At 43.9% G+C, this 15564-nt stretch overlaps 1 protein-coding gene and 1 long non-coding RNA gene across 13 annotated transcripts in view; both read left to right on the forward strand.

Annotated features, from left to right (window-relative positions):
* NEDD4L (NEDD4 like E3 ubiquitin protein ligase) overlaps positions 1-15564 on the forward strand; it is a 342466-nt gene that overhangs the window by 52899 nt on the left and 274003 nt on the right. The window lies entirely within an intron of this gene.
* On the forward strand, positions 9467-11839 carry LOC138925424 (uncharacterized). The gene is made up of 2 exons (XR_011441550.1): positions 9467-9631; positions 9848-11839. It is a non-coding gene; the product is annotated as an uncharacterized lncRNA (long non-coding RNA).

Genomic DNA, 15564 nt, shown 5'->3' on the forward strand with positions numbered 1-15564 from the left:
GCATTCAGCAAGGCCACCACATTGTTCAATGCTGGGGCACTGTGCCCGCTGTAATCAGGAGACCTGCTTAATTGGTTTCTTGGTACATTGACAGAGTTGGATAATCCGACCTGGGCATTTGCAGTAGACCTAAGAGGCGTAAGGTGGCCCTTTAAGAGTTTTGAGATTTAGGAAAAGTTTGAGTGGTTACGTTAGAGCCCACACATACTGTAGAAGAGCGCTTCAAGGACATCCAGCCTCAAGTAAGAAAGATAATGTTCCATTTCCGTTGCTTGTTTTTCTGCCTGCTGGAGAAAATAAATAATCTGAGACAACTTATAATAAAAGTGCAGGCCCAATAAAATGAGAATGATTAACAGAACCAGGAAGGAAGGCATAACAAATGGATTCCTGGTAACTCTGAGTCTCCTGGCAGCCAGGACAAAGCAAGCGGCCTGCTGGGGTGATGCAGTCTCAGGCTAGGTGAAGAAAGGAAGGGCCCCATGTCCTGCTGGCTGCTGTAGGGTCGTGAGAATAGATGCTGGAGTGTTTACCAGCCTGCAGCTGGGGCGGGGGGCATCTGGCTGGAGTAGGGTGGAGAGGAGCACATCCTTGGGCTAGCAGAGTCATTGAGGTCCCTTAGCGTCCTGGTTGATTCTGAAACTCCTCTTGGAAAGCTGAGGATTATAATGTTAGACTGTAGCTTCCTGAAGCCAGTCCTCCTGGAGGCCAGAGTAATGACTGAGTGTAATGAAAATTACCTGGCACCTGCTTGTGAGAGAATTGGTGGCTCAGGGACTTTCCCAAGGTAATATAGTTAGTCGCTTTAGTGAATGATCCGGAAGGACCATTCCGTGCCAGCACGTTATCCTCAACTCGGGTTTTATGGATAGGACTAAGACACTCTTTGAGGAACCTTTCCCGCACTAAGGACACCTCTGCCCAGGCCCCTCACAGCTTGGTGGAAATATGTCTGTTTTATAAACCAGACTCTTCCTGATGATGGGAAAGGGCTAAAACAAACGCTTTTTTTTCTTTTTTAACTTACTTTTCTCGTGAAACCTGAGGAGAATCCCATCCTCCTACCCACGTTGCTGATAACAGGAGTTAATGGAAATGGATGTTGGAGTATGACGCTCGTTTTAGGGTGCAAGAAAGAAACAATTGATTTTACCTTTAGGAAGTTTAGCTGTAGCTTCAAAAAGTGCCAGCACGGAATGCAAGTCTTACTCTTTCACATGAAATTTCAGTATTCAGCATGATCGAGCCAACCAGGAGAAGGAAAAATATTGAGAAGACAGACTTGGGTTAAGTGGAATCGAACATTTGTGGTTGTATAAGGAGCATGGCTTCTCGGCGTGTTTGGCATGGCTCAGCTGCGTTCCTCCCCGGGTGATGTCCTCCTTAGGGTCTGTGAATGGCTCAACTTAGGACAAGTCTTTTGCAATCTGCGCCTTCTGAATACGCTTTTTGTTCTGTTGATTTAATTTGCATTTGGTGTCTGGAGTGCCTGGTCATGGAAAGAGCGGATGCTTTGTTTTGGGTAATGAGGGCTGGGGTTTCAAATCAGTGTTTCTCGGTTTACCCAGTGTCAAGTGTCATTTGAGTAACAAGCGACTGTGTTGCTCATCGCGTTGAGGTCCTGCAAGCGTCCATTTTGCAAATTAGATTTTTGCATACTCCCAAATCAGTAGACTGTAGAATGATATCATGAAAGAGAAAACCGTCTTCACAGATGGAAATTCTGCCCCTGTTACATGCATTTTAATTCTAGGACAGATGCCTATTTAAACCTCAGTTGCTTGGTTCCAGCCTTGTCAGTTGCTTTACAGCAAGTGTCAACTGTAAGCCAAGAGAGAGAGAGGAGTCGGTGTAGACAACTTTTTTTTTTCCCATTTAATTGTATCATGTTGGGTGCTCCTTGGAAAGTGGGTGAATTATTCATGATGAGATGAATGGCGCTATTATTTTAAATTCGTATAGAAGCAAATGGCTAACAACCCACTTATTAAGCTGCTAATGTTGATCCAGCTGCCAGGAAGCTTAAAACCAGTCGGAGCCTAGATGGTGGTGTGTTCCTTGCTTGGCTGGTTTTTTATATCAGCTTAACTCCAAGTCTAATTTTATCCTTTTCTCTGGTTTTCTTTTCCTAAGCGTTTTTTTCAAGTTTCCGATAACTCCTTTGCGATAACGTTGAGTATATAGCTCTTCCACCTCCTCCTCTTCCCCCTCCGTCACTGCCCCGACCTTAATAACATTCCGGCTGCATGAGAGGCAGTGTTGACACCACGGGAGGCTCCTGTGGCCCACATGTCTACAGAGGCAGAGGTCCTAGGAAGTCTGACTTGAAAGAAAGGATCCAACTACTGTAACAGCTCACCTCCCGGAAACTTACCATTTTGTAACCCCGTGTATTGAAGACACATTTGGAACCAGAAGTTGAACAAAAGTGGCCCTAGAAAATATATGACAGAAATTCTGTAAATATTTCGCACTTTTCTTTTAGAGAATTCTCTCTCTGGCCCTCTGTTACGACCCATTTTAACATCATTTTGTTTTCCTTTTAAAAATATGTAGAATAAAATATGTCCTATAGAAATAGAATATTGAAAGTTTGGTCCTGTGGCAGGTGCTGTTTCCAAGGGCTCAGCCTTTGTTTGCGTGCTCACAGCCAGCTCGTGATTTGACGTCTAAGATCACAGCCAATGAGGAAGGTTGAAGATGCTGCTGCTTGAGGGTAGGGCTGTGCTGGCTTGTCACGTAGTGTACACAGTAGGCGCTCAGTGACTCTGCATCCAGAACCAAGTGAATGGAATGGAGAGGAGGCGCTGCACCTTGCATATTTATTTCTACATGTAGCAACGGCGGCACTGGTTTGTTGCAATGCTCCTTGTCCTCAGACTATTTGCTGTATACAGTAATGTATGTATTATGCATATATATGTGTGTATATAAGTTTATATCACTGTAGCTCATATATAGGCAGTCTTCACTTTGCCCAGTTCTGATATGCATGAGTTTCAGTTACCACTCTTTAAATAACACCAGTCCCTCGATAACACAATTCAAATTTCAGTTATTGGGGCTGGCCCCGTGGCCCAGTGGTTAAGTTCACGCACTCTGCTGCTGCGGCCCAGTGTTTCGCTGGTTCGAATCCTGGGCGCGGACATGGCACTGCTCATCAAGCCATGCTGAGGCAGCATCCTATGTGCCACAACTAGAAGGACCCACAACTAAGAATATACATTTATGTACTGGGGGGCTTTGGGGAGAAAAAAAGGAAAAAATAAAAAACAAATTTCAGTTATCCCAGTGTGTAACTGAACTGTGAGTAATAGCATAAAAGATGCAAACTTTGCTGCTAGTGCTTTACTCCACGCATCACTACGTAAGTAACAGATGCGCATTATAATCAGTGACCAATCACACTACTTCTGTCAAAGTCTGTTGGTGACAGGTCACTGCACATGCCACTCAGTTCATGCAGAGACAGCATGGTGTGAAGTTGGGTTGTCTTCCAGTGGTCTGGTGATAAATCAATGTGACATTTTACTAAAATGTTAAAAATTGTGAGGGAATTGGCCAACAAAGATTAAAGTGCAGCAAAGAAGTTAAAAATGATAACGCTGGAAGTGAAATTCAGAACTTGAATGGAGTTACAGAAGAAACGGCTTTCCATTTCTTACCTGGCAGTGTGGACACTCCAGCCATTGGAGAGGCTGGAAGTGCAGCCTGGGGAAGGCAATGAAGGTGAACTTACCCACGTAACGAGGAAAGCGGTTGTGAAGAAAAGAATTAAAGATATCCTAGAGGGAGTGATGCTGGCACACAAATCAGACAACAACCTTCACATTAAAGGAGCTCTCAGAGATATTTCCCAACCTAGAAAGTGTGAAAGATAAAACATTGTATGCTTATTCAAACATAGGAAGGACTGTGGACCGTAGTGGCGCTATTCACAAAACCCAAAAGGTGGAAACAGCCGAGATGTCCATCGGTGGATGATTGGTTGAAGAAATTGTGGTATAGCCATACTGTGGAATAGTATTCAGTCATAAAAAGGAACACAGTACTGATACCTGCCGCAACAGTTGTGAACCTGGAAAACATTATGCTGAGTGAAAGCAGCCAGACACAAAAGGTCACATGTTGTATCATTCCATTTCTATGAAATGTCTAGAATAGGTAAATCCAAAGAGAGAGAATACAGATTGGTGGTTGTGCGGGGCTGGGAAGAAGTGTGGGAAGGTGGAGTATCTGCTTCCTGGGTTTAGAGTTTCCCTGCGGGGTGATGAAATGTTTGAGAACTAGATAGAGGTAGTGGTTGCACAGCATTGTGAGTGCACTGAATTCCTCTGAATTGTTCACTTTAAAATGTTTAATTTTATATTGTATGAATTTCACTTCAATTAAAAAAGACTATGACAGTTTTCCAAGGCATGGAAAAGATACTTGCTTTGTGTTTTAAGTTATGCTTCAAGAAGAAGGCAAGCACTTTTAAACTATTCTTGATTTTTTTTTTTTACAAAGAAATATTTTAATTCTCAATTTTCTCCTGTTCTAAATGGCATTGTACTAAATATTAGCTTTACTGTTTTTTTAATTTCCCTATACATTTATAACTGGCAGTAAGAGAGTTTTTAATGTCTTGACAAACATTTTTAAAGGTCACGGAACAACTGTAAATTTCCCGTTGATTACTAAGATCACTTGACACAGTTTCAGCTTCCACAGTCATTTTTATAATCTTGTACTAGTGTAAAAATTGAGGACTGCCTGTATGCATGTATTTTACCATGTATGTAAGTATATATGATATTTGTACATATCCATTACAGCACTGTGTTGCAGGATAAACCATTCACCCTGCCAGTGAGGATTCTCATACGTGTCTTCTACAGCTTGCATATTTTCAAATGGTGCTTTTTGGAAGGAAAAAATATGAAAGCCAACCCACAAAGTCATCTGGTAGGAGTCATGGTCTGTGATGTTGACTGAATTATGTGGTAAAGCACACTTTCTGTGTTTTCCAGGGGCCAGCCTTCCTGTGCATTTAGATTTCAGGAACTGTCTTGAAAAAAGAAACTCTGGAATACCCAGCAACTAATGACGGCATCAGCGAGTAGCGAAGTGAAGGCCATTTTGCCCTGTAGAAAGAAGATTCTTAGGCTGGCTGTTGCTGGGTCCAGTGAGAGGAGAGGCCTGATCAGGTGTCAGGTGGCCCTCATGTAGGCACAAGTCCTGTGTGGGGATGTCCCTCTGCAGGGGTGGCCTAAGATCCTACGATTCTGCACAGATCATCTTTCAGACTGGGAGCTTGTGTCCAGAACTGGGGGTGACATTTGTTCTGGGGTGGTGGAAGTTCCTTTGTCCCCGCTCTTAAGTCTTGCTGCTTTAACTCCAACTCAGGTGTTTTTATTCCCAGTAGAAGCCTAATTTATCTGTAGGTATTTAAGATAATTTTGAATCTGCTACTCTGTGGGAAGGTCACCAAAAAACCTTAGAAGCTGCTGCTCTTGGGGAAGTTACAGGCTCCCCGTTGTTTGGCCTCCAGAGCACCAGGCACTGTGGATTTAAGGGTGAGCAAGACATAGACCCTGCGCTCTGGGCAGACGCGTCTGGAGCAGTGGTCACAAGCCCAGGCCGGGAGCCAGGCTGCTTGGCTAGAGGGGCCATTCTTCTCAGATGTGACTTTGGACAAAGCATCTGTAAAATGGGCTAATGAAGAGCCCATCTCGTAGGGTTGTTATGAGGATTAACTAATTTAATGTATGTAAAGTGCTGAGAGCAGTGCCTGGCAGACGGTGTTTTGTTTTGTGTTTTTTTTTAAACAAAATTATTATTATAGAAATATTGTACATTAAAATTCCTGGTCACATTTAATGCTCAGGACAATCATGCAGAATAGGTGGTGTCACACCTGTTTTGCACTGAGAAACTCAACCACTTGCCCGGAGTCACAGTGCTAGAAAGGGGCTGAGGTAGGATTTGAACCTGTCCCCTAAGTCCTTTGCTCTTTGTTTCTTGACATGGCAGGAAAATGTTGAGGAAATGTGTTAGTCTGTGCAGGCCACCATAACAAAGTACCACAGCCTGAGTGCCTCACACAACAGACATTTTCTCACAGTTCTCTGAGCCAGAAGTCCAAGAGGAAGGTGTCTGCAAGGTTGATTTCATCTTAGGCCTGCTTCCGTACCTTGTAGATGACTGTCTTCTGCGTGTGTCTTCACGTGGTCTTTCTCTGTACCTGTCTGTGTCCAAGTTTCCTCTTATAAAGGACACTAGTCATGTTGGGTTAGGGCCCACCCTACTGACTTCATTTTAACATAATCACCTCCTTAAAGATCCTGTGTCCAGAAACAGTCATGTTCCCAGGTACTGGCAGTTAGGACTTCAACATAAGAATTTTTGGGAGACACAGTTCAGCTCTGAACAGGCGATGACTAGGGTTGAATACCTAGATATCAAGGTCTGAGTGAAGGCAGAATCAGGGAGCAGTGGAACTGACGGAGGCAGACGCTTGGTCTAGGTGATTTTTGATTTTTCATTTCAGACATGGTTTTCAAAGGAGTCGGTCTTGGACAAAGAGGAAAGGACTGTGTGTGTGGTGAGAAGATCATCCCCAGAATCTGGTGATCTGGGATTAGCAGACCTGTTGTGGGATCAGCAGGCACGTTCTTTAGTTGCAGCTTGGGTGAAGTAGAAGAGGATTGAGTAGCTGACTGGGTGTAAATGTTAGCCTGGGAAACAGTATTTTGTTTTGAAAGGTGTTTGAGTCATTCAGGGAGCAAATATTTATGGAGCACCTAATGTGCTAGGCACTGGATCACAGTGCAGTTCTTATCCGGGGAGAGAGAATTTGGGTCTCATGTTAGATCCCTGAAGGTAGCTTCTGACCCCAAAATAGTCTATGGTTGTTGAGAAACAATTAGTAAGCCTTCTAAAATTAAATTTCTTAAGTATGCATTAATTTTATTAACATGTTATTATTTTAATCAGCAAATTGTGGGGTAGTAGAGATTAAATTTAGGGGTAAGACTGTCTGGGTTTAAAGCCTGCTTTGTCACATCACATGACATAAATTAGCAGAGCTTCAATTTTCTCGGCTGTGAAAGTGGATAATTATAACACGTATCTCATTGGGTTGGTGGAGAGTGTGCATGCTGCAATGGATGTGAAGTGTGTCTTCCCCGTGGTGGGCACGCACCATGATGATGTCCAAGAAGGTGGAAAGTTGAAGGAGCATGTAGTTAGGCAGATTAGGGACCTTTTAAGAAGTTTGGTTTTTTTTTTCAATGGAGGGAAAGAAATAGAATTCTTTCATTCATTCCACAACAACAAAGTCTGAGAACCAGCCAGTGGTTGCGTGCTAGGGATCAGAAAAAGGCAACCCCTGCCCTCAGCAATCTTCCAGGTCAGGTGGCGAAGACCAAGAGGGTGTGGTAAGTACTGCCAACCAAGTATATTCACGTGTCCATGCAGGTAATGAAGAGGGCTGCTTTAGGAGAGAGGATTTTTGCAGGAAGAGTTTCCCAGAGGAGCAAGCACTTGCATTAAAAGCTGAATTCGTGGGAGAAATTCATCACCCAGAGAAGAGCGGAAAAGTTATTTCAGCCAATGGTAACAACATATGGAGAAGTCTAGAGGCATAGGAGAGGGTACATGGCATGGTTGGAAAATAGCTGTTTAGGGGTCAGTATGGCATATGTGGAGAATGGAGGAAGACAACACTAGACGTGAAAGGTGGGACGGATCACATAGGCAGTGGGGAGCTGCTGAGAGATTTGAAGTTGGGAAGTGACATGATGGTGTTTACAGATGAGGAAGACACAACCCTTGAAGGCATGGAGGGGGATTTTGAGAGGAGGCAGAATGGAGACTGAGGAAGAGCTTTAGAAAGATTTTTGCGATGATCTAGGTAAGACCAAGGTCCTGAACTTGGGCTGCAGCTGCAGGAGCCTGGAGAAGAGGACAGATTCCAGAGCTGTTGGGGTGGTTGGTGTGAGGACGGATGTGGCTGGGTGGGGATGACACTGGGTTTCTAGCTCGGGTGTCCAGGTCAATGACAGTGTCATTCCTACAGAGGCCGGAGGGGTTGGGAGGTGGAGGATAGAAGATGCTGGGATCTTAGAACAGTTGAATTGGAGATGCCTGGGGACAGTACATGTCTTCTTTTCTCCTGTAGGTAGCTGGCCCTCTGCTGGATCTGGAGCCATGTGCGTATGAAAGGACAGTGAATGCAAGCTCCTTTTTCTATTAGAGCTTGAGATTTGGTGTCTAGGGTAGTCATTGAGATTGTTCACGAACGTTTGGACCTTTCTTCTTTGGGATAGATAATGGAATTACATCTGCCCCATTGAGCCCAGGTGTGGTCATGTGACTGCCTTTGATTAATTCGAAAGTGAACAGATGACACTCCCGTCAATTTTGAGCCGAGGTAGGACTCACTGGAGCCCTCTCAGCCATGGCGCCTGGGAATGTTCCAGAGGGCGGCTTGACGGTGCTATGGGCCTGGGTCCCAAGTGAGGTCAGTGTCAGTGCGGATGAGAGTCCAGTTGACCCGTCGTGGACCTGTGCTGAGAAGGAGACCTTTGTTTTAGGCTTTTAAGATATTGAGATGTTAGGGGTGTTTTTCTAGCATCATCTAGTTGCCCCCGCCCCCCCAACTCAAGTTGTTTTTATAAGAGACTGAACCTTGCTAATTTTTATTTTTAAACTATAAATCAGTTTTGAACTGCCTTTTTTGTCAGTATATGCCTGTGCATGTGTGTGAGCGCACACACAGGTAGACAAATAGGCTGCGACAAAAGCATTTCTTTGGTCACCTTTATCGTTTTACCATTGGTATTTTTTAACGAATCAAGTGTCAGAAACTCACATGCCCTTTTCTTAAATAGTGTTGTGGAGATAGAATTCCCATACCATACAGTTCACCCATTTAGAGTATACAGTTCAATGGCTTTCAGTAGATTCACAGATTTGTGCAACCATCATCACAATTCTGAAACATTTTCTTTACTCCAAAGAGAAACCCCGCTCTCCACTTCTCCCACACATGCTCCCTCCCCAGCCGTAGGCAACCTCTAATCTACTTTCTGTCTCTACAGATTTGCCTATAGTGGACCTTTCATCTAAATTGTATCATACAGTATGTGGTCCTTTGGGACTGGCATCGTTGACTTAGCATAATGTTTTCAAGGCTCATCCATGTTGTAGCGTGTGTCAATACTTGATTTCTTTTTACTGTCAAGTAATATTCCATGGCATGGAATACAGTGTATTGTAAAGCCATATGGTTTTTAAACATGGAAGCGATGCTGACCCCTCTAGAGTTGTGTCTGCTCATTCATCAGTTGATGGACATTGGGATTGTTTCCACTTATTGACTATTATGAATATTGCTGCCAGAATATACATGTGTATTCTTGTGCGGTCTTGTACAAGTTATTCTCTGAACATATTTTCATTTCTCTCGGTTTATACCTAGGAGTGGAATTGCTGGGTCATACGCTAGCTCTACGTTTAACTGTTTGAAGAGCTGTTAGACCGTTTTCCAAAGCAGCTGCACCGTTTTACCTCGGCGCTGCGGTGTGTGAGGGTTCTGCGTGTCCTCACCAACGCTTACTGTCTGTCTTTGCTCACAGCCATCCTGGTGGGTGTGTCATGCTGTTCTATGTCATTTAACATGAAACTTATGTTCTGCTTTCCTGTCTCTGCATACGCTTTCTTTCACTTGCAACTCGTGCTTTTATTAACTTTGTATTGATTTATTAGTGATGTCAACATGTATGTTTTGTAGGGAAATGTTTACCTTCCATTTCCAGACCCATAATCTCCGTTTAAAATGTGATGTTCTGTTTACTGTTAGGTTCTTCAGCTGAACCGACTGGCAAGTCCAATGAGAAACTTTCAAGCTTAAATGGAAAATGAGAATTAATCATGTGTTAGCACAAAAATCACATCCTATCACTTCACTTAACTGAGGACCTTTGGTGGTGGCTCCTGTTCATCTTCATTCTTCAGCCTGCTTCAGTTGGTGATGGGGAAAATCAAGTGTCTTTTCAGTGTGCATTTGAATGTTCTTGTTGTAAAACCACATGGTTTCTAGAAATGGGTGTGATTTTGAAGATGGGAACAACACGCCTTATCGAGTGACTGGTCTGCGATTGGTGTTGAGCAGGGTCCCTGCCTCCCTGGAGTATTGGGTCTTGTTGGGGGACGGACCCTAAAGGAATCAAGGCAGATGGGGTGACTGTAAAGGGGCCCTGCCAGGAACCGATTCTCTGCAGGAGAATGATGAGGGCTCCCAAGTTGAGTTTTACTTTCGTTTTGGTGGCACATGTGTCAGGAAAGACCTCTGTGAGAAAGTGACCCTTCAGCTGAGACAGCGGGAGGAGGTTTCTGAGGCAGGGAAGCTCTGACGGGTTTGAGGAACTGAAACTGAGTCAGTATGGGGACCCTGGGAAGAGAGGAGGCCCAAGATAGAGGCCACATTGGGCAGGGCCTTGAGGACGTGCTCGTGATTTGGACATTGTTCAAGATGCAGTGGAGTATCATTGAAGGGTTTGAAGTGGAGAAGAGACATCCTCCAATTAAAAAAATCACTCTGGTCATTGTGTGTCAAATGGATTGCAGTTGGTGGGTGGGGGTGGTGGCAAGAATGGGTGCAAGTTATAAACCAAGACAGGAGGTTGTGGAGCTCCCTGCCTGGGAACCCAGCGGCAGGTATCTGAACTGAGACTGTAACTTGGGGCTCTAGCACCCTCGCCTTATTTTTCGTTCTCCATGAGGCTGTGCACGCTCTCCTGCCAGCAGCAGGTCCCATCTGCTTGTGGTTGTAAACCTGGCCAAGACAAGGCAGAAACCATCCTTGAGATTTTAGGGCCATGCTCTCTCTCAAACAAGTATTTGAGCGACCCTTCTGTAATTAAAACTCATCAACCCAACTAGAAATTGTGTCTTCACAAGTTGCTAACACTTGGACGAGTTTGTTGTTTATTTTCATGGGGAGCCAAAGTGTGGCATCTAGTGACGGTTTTGCTCTTGGGCAATATCTATAGGATGAAGGTGGTTTTTTGGTATCAGAATCAGTTGGGAGTTTTTTTAAAAAGCCTTTATCTTTTTCTCTCTTGCTTTTTGAAATCTGTTATGTTTTTTTGTATTGCACTTAACATAGATTAGAAGTCATCTGGTACACGGAGAAAGGAGCCGGAGACATTCTGTAGCATCAAAGATAGGCTTCCCATGGCTGTTGTGGAAGGTCACCACGGATTTAGTGGCTGAAAACAACACAGGTTCATTACCGTATAGTTCTATAGGTTTGAAGTCCAACACGGGTCTCACTGGGCTAAAATTGAGGCGTTGACAAGGCTGCATTAAATCTGGAGGCTCTAGGGGCAAGGCACATTGCCCTGTGCAGCTTCTAGGGGTAACCTACATCCCTTGCTCGTGGCTTCCTTCCTCCATTTTCAAAGCCAGCAATGGAGCATCTCTGACCATTCCTTCATCGTCATATCCCCTCTCACTCTCTTCTGCCTTCCTCTTCCACTTTTAAAAGCCCTTGTGATTACCTCCTGCCCTTCTGAATAATCTGGGATAATCTCCCTATTTTAAGGTCAGTTGATTACCAGCCTTAGTTCCCCTTTTGCATTTAAGGACGTGACATCTTTGGGGGCCATGCTGCTGCCTGCTACAGTGGTAGACCTAATCTTAGGCTGACATTAGGACCTTGGCTCATTGATTTCTATTGGTACTGACCTTAGATTTTTTTTCTATTCTCGGCACACAGTAGGTGCTTTAAAATCATGGAGTGGACCATAATATACAAAGAACTCACACTGCTTAACAACAAAAAAACAAACAACCCGATCAAAAAATGGGCAGAGGACATGAACAGACATTTCTCAAAAGAAGATATGAATATGGCCAATAGACACATGAAAAGATGTTCATCATCGCTAATCATCAGGGAAATGCAAATCAAAACTACACTAAGATATCACCTTACCCCCGTTAGATTGGCAAAAGCATCCAAAACCAAGAACGACAAATGTTGGAGAGGTTGTGGAGAAAGAGGAACCCTCATACACTGTTGGTGGGAATGCAAACTGGTACAGCCACTATGGAAAACAGTATGGAGATTTCTCAAAAAGTTAAAAATAGAAATACCCTATGACCCAGCCATCCCATTACTGGGTATCTATCCTAAGAACCTGAAATCAGATATCTCAAGAGTCCGTTGCACCCCTATGTTCATCGCAGCATTATTGACAATAGCCAAGACGTGGAACCAGCCTACATGCCCAGAAACTGATGATTGGATAAAGAAGATGTGGTATATATACACAATGGAATACTACTCAGCCATAAAAAAAGACGAAATTGGCCCATTCACAACAATGTGGATGGACCTCGAGGGCATTATGTTAAGCGAAATAAGTCAGTCAGAGAAAGACGAACTCTATATGACTCCACTCATAGGTGGAAATTAGTATATTGAGAAGGAGATCTGATCGGTGGTTACCAGGGAAAAGGGGGGGTGGGGGGAGGGTACGGAGGGGGAAGTGGTGTACCCACAACATGACTAACAAAAATGTACAACTGAAATCTCACAAGGTTGTAATCTATCATAACATTAATAAAAAAAAAAAAAAAAAAAAAAAATCATGGAGTGGAATTTCCTCCTGGGAGTGTAAGCCCCCACCAGAATTCATTTGTAGTTAAAATGATAAGAGATTTTTTAAGCAATCTTAGGAGAGATAGACTTAATTACCTGCTTAGGTGCAGATTTTTCATGAAGACTAGTTTGTTTAGGAAACATGAAGGGTTTACCTTGTGTTTTTCTCATTAATGCAGAGGATGTAAAGAAAATGTATTTCTCATTAAAATACTACAGAGGAAGCCCAGGAGTCCTCCTCAAGATTAATTTAAAGGTTTGTCATAATTGTGGGAGTTCTTGAGAAATAATCAAATTCTGATTTCCAGTGCTTGGTTAGGGGAGGGGGCTGTGTGTGTCATAGTTCTAATCAAGAAAGAGGAATTAGGATTTTACGACCTTTGAAAGAATGACTTGTGCATTCATTGTTAGTTCTGTTTAATAGCTCCTTAATGGAGAGAAGGTACAGCCCGGGCGTGGTGTACAACAGTGCAGCTGGGACATGAGTCAAGCGTTGATAAATGGTACATCTGTGAATATTACTAATACGTTAGTAAATTTTAACTTTACCTTTTGTGCAGTCTTGATAGATCTTGGAATGTGATTCTTTTTCCTCTGCTAAGAGGTTAGAAAACTCAGTGCAGTGTGTCTGTTTGGCAGACTAGACAACACTCTACTTCGTTAACGGCACATTTGGGTTGGAGATTGGTGGGTACTGGAGGAGAAATGTGTTTAGATCTAATCATGTTTACGTCACTTGATCATGGTACTACTGACAAGTTTTCCGCAAACTGCTGGGTCCCCTCTCCATCTCCTCGGGCTGTGGGTGACTTTGGCTGGGATCTGACTGAACATGGCGCCAAACTGACGCGTCGGGTTGTTTCAGCTCACTCAGAATTGCACTTCTGGCTTGCGGTCTTCCTGTCCTCTGAGCATTTTCTATGGGTCACCAAATTGACCATAAGATCATTTCATTTTACAGAAAGGGAAAATCAGATTTGTTATTAACATATTGTGTTTTTTAAGCTCAGAGGTGGAGAGAGCTGTGAACTTTCCCCAAGGCTTTCTCGGAGTGTGGTTTTGGTTGAGCTGTGGTTGTCCGAGATTTCTGAGCCCTCCCCAGCTGGCTTCATCAGAATCTGTGGGCCTCGGTCTCAGCAATTTGCCTTTTAGAATATCTCCTCCAGATGAGTCTTTGCACTGTAAGTTTGGAGCCACGCCTTGGCCTCTGAACTCTTCTGCCCTGAACATTCGCACAATGCAAGGGTTCAAGGGGGTCCAGTAAATATACCCCGTCAGAGAAATAACAGAAGAGTTTGTAGGGAGAGACCAAAGCATGGTCTTTATTGGTGCTAAAGCTTAACACAGGACAATGTGGCTTCTATGGTTGGGCCAATGGACTTGGTAATGTAGAATTAGGCAGACTTAACACCCCCTCCTGCCCACTCTGGTCAGGGCCAGCACGGGCCCAGGCTGCCTCACCAAGCCGAGGGTCCATCCTTGGACAAATGTCTGCATGGCGAGTAAGATGGAACCTGAGGATGGGGCTTGGCACAGCCAATTCCTTATCTAAACTCAAGCCAAGACCGGCATTTCTTCTTACCTTAGTGGAGTGAGTGAGGCAGAGGGAATTAGGAGGCATATGCTGTCTGGAGCTCCCTCCATCTAGAAGGGAATTCCAGGAGTGGGGAAAAAAGCATTGCGCAGCCCCCAATACCCAGGAGAAAACAAGTGTTAGTAAATATTTGAGAATGAACTAAAAATTAAAAAACTCAGATTTTCCTAGTCCAAAGCATTTGCAGAACTGCCTCTTCTCTTTGTTTTTTTCTGAGTATGTTTAAGGTACCTCAGCACCTGTATTATTATTATTTTCTGAAAGATTGGCACCTGAGCTAACATCTGTCTCTGGTCGTTGTCTTTTTTTTTTTTTTCTCCTCCTTCTCCCCAAAGCCCCCAGCACATAGTTGTATTAGTCTAGTTGTGAGTGCGTCTGGTTGTGCTGTGTGGGACGCCGCCTCAGCATGGCCTCGTGAGCGGCCCCAGGTCTGCGCCCAGGATCCGAACCAGCAAAGCCCTGGGCCACCGAAGCAGAGCATGCAACTTAACCCCTCCATCTGGGCTGGCCCCCAGCACCTGTATTATTGAGGATGTAGGAAGATATCCAGGCCTGGTTGGCCTTTGAGCAGGAGAAACGGCCTGTTCTTATGACCATCTGTAATAATTTGTGTTCAAGATAACAAGCAGTGAGTTTATTCTTTATCATGTTCAAATTTGATTTAAGTACATTTTTGAGTTTGGTTGTCAGCCACATTGCTCCTGCATGTTAATCCTTGTTTACGGGGAGGTAGTCAGCCATTTTTCGCTCTTTATTGGGGAGGGATATCGTACTGGAAATGGTAAAATTATAAGCTAATGAGAGTGGGTCTGTAAGTATGAAAGACCATTCTCGTTACTTTACGCTGTACCTTTGAATGTGTTTTCCTTGGATTGTTGGCCGTGATGTGAATGTGGTTCTCGTTACTCTGACTCCCTCGCCTGTGCCATACACAGAACATTTCCTCTCTTGTCTCTCTTAACCTTTTTTCCCAAACTTAGTTACTGTGAATGACAACCAGCAGAAAGAATGTGCTGGATACTGAGGCTGCCCAACCCCCCAAAGTTTCGTGTCCTCCAGCATCATTAACTAGTTCACTTGACTTCCCTTCTCATTCTGAAATATTCCTGAGGCTCAACAAGAATTACAAAAAAGTTGCAGTAAACCTAAAACTTGAGATGACTCATAAATTCACATCTGCTCTGTTGGTGAACCCACAGATTTGTTCATGGGACATATTGTTAGCAGTGTGGACGTACTGTTGTGTATCCTGCTTGATTCACTTCACATTACATGCGTGTTGATCGTTGCTTTTCACGTGCCTGTGATGCGGCTA

Source organism: Equus caballus, chromosome 8, assembly GCF_041296265.1.
Source record: "Equus caballus isolate H_3958 breed thoroughbred chromosome 8, TB-T2T, whole genome shotgun sequence".
NCBI lineage: Eukaryota > Metazoa > Chordata > Mammalia > Perissodactyla > Equidae > Equus > Equus caballus.